Here is a 1940-nt window from a genome sequence, read left to right as displayed (position 1 = left end):
CCCTCCTTTCTGCTTTCTTTTCTTTCCACGTGTATCCAATTTCATGAGAAATTTTGTTTCTGTCTGGTTGGTGGTGACTTTCAGAATTCAGTCAGGTGGGTCGGTCTTTTCTGTACACTGAGTTCTACCATCCTCCTGTAATGAGCCATTTGTAATTATTTCTCTTCAGTACACCTTAATTCAGGTTTCTCATCTCCTTGGTCAGCATGGACAGCCCCAAACCATCACTGGTTACAGAACGCACACCGAATATGGAAAGACGCAAGCACAGAGCACTGTCGGTCTTGCTTCCGCAGGACTACATCTGGGATAGAAATGTGCTTCATGATTTGAACTTGAACAAGGAAGTGCCAATCTCAGATTTCCTCGTCACCTTGGCATTCGGGGGCGGGGGGGGGGGAAGGGGGAAGCTCCTTTCTTTCACTCTAATTTATTTTATTAGGATTTCTTCTCTTTGTTTTATGTTTTAGTTCCCGATAGGGCTTCATAGAGGAATTTTAGTCCCTTTGTGAAGTCACCACCCCAAAACAGTTATCAGCTTGTTCTTTCATTAAACTACAGCGTTGTCACTTCTTTTTCTTTATTAACCATACAGTATTTTCTGTTCTGCCATCTATTCCTTTCTGATGCTGAATTTTCAGTTGAGAGGAACAAGAGACTGATGATGGGTTTTCCCAGCTTGGGGTCTGAGCTGTGCGGGGCAGTGGGTAGATCTCAGAGCAACATGAATGAGCCCTACTGCCTGCCAGAACCTCCTGCCCACTGTTTGTTAACCCGGTGTAGCAATTGGAAATTTCTAAGAATTTGGAACATAATTCCCCAGAACTGTGGATAAAGGCCAGCTGAATCTCCCATCTCTGTCCATGTATTCTGAAATGAAATCATGCTTTTAAACACTTTAATAATACAGGAATCTGCTTCTCAGCATCCCAAATCCCACTGGTTTTTCAGAAGGGCGTTTACAGCCAAGGGGTGCTTTAAACCTTTCAGCAAGTCTTACTTTAAAAACACAAGTGAGCCAAATGGGAGGAAGGAACAAGTGAGATTAGTGGTTGTCAATGAGCGTAATGAAAGAGATTCTTACTCATGTAATCCTGACCGAACTTTAACAACTACTGCAAACCAAGGTGAACTTCTGTCCTTCACGTGAGATTATATATATATATATATATATATATATATATATATATATATATATATATTCACAGACATGTCTGCAGACACACACACACACACACACACACCCCATTAATCTCACTGTATGGCTCTAACTATCCAGACTTGCTATCTAGACTAGACAAATCTCGAACTTACAGACATCGGGCCTGTCTCTTTATTCTGGGTGCTGAGATTTAATGTGTACAACACTACACCCGGCTTGTACATTATTTTTATAAAGTGCTTCACCCAGTTAGCCAAGCACCTTTACATACACGGTCTTATCCAGGATTTACAGAAGGTCTATGTAAGCTAAAATAGCTCTCTCCTGTTTTACAAACCAGGGGACGGAAGCAAGGTTGAGAGTAGTTAATGATTTGCTCCTGGGTGGGACCCACGTGACAAACAGCTCTTCACCTCTTAGGCAAGTATGGATGGCACTGACCTAGCAATAATAGGCCTGTGCCACAGACCCCCGGACTCTGACCGGCAGAGACGGGGAGAAAGGACACAAACACCAAGGCAGGTTCCAAACAGATTTCTTCTTTATCTCTCCGAGCAGCTTTTTCTCTCCCTCTCACAAACAGCTTTCTCTAACCCTCTCCCAGCTCCAACTCAACCCAACTGGACTCTTCAACTGCTTGCTCACAACTGAACTGTTTACAGCCTTTCCCCACAGCATTCTCCTCTCTCACTTCAGGGCGCATCCTGTTGTCCTGTTTTTCTCAATCCTCTGAGCTCCTTCACAACAGCATTCTCCCCCCTCCCCCCCCCCCCCCCCC

This window comes from Mus pahari, chromosome 1 (assembly GCF_900095145.1).
Source record: "Mus pahari chromosome 1, PAHARI_EIJ_v1.1, whole genome shotgun sequence".
In the NCBI taxonomy this organism is placed as follows: domain Eukaryota; kingdom Metazoa; phylum Chordata; class Mammalia; order Rodentia; family Muridae; genus Mus; species Mus pahari.
Note: the sequence above shows the minus strand (reverse complement) of the source record.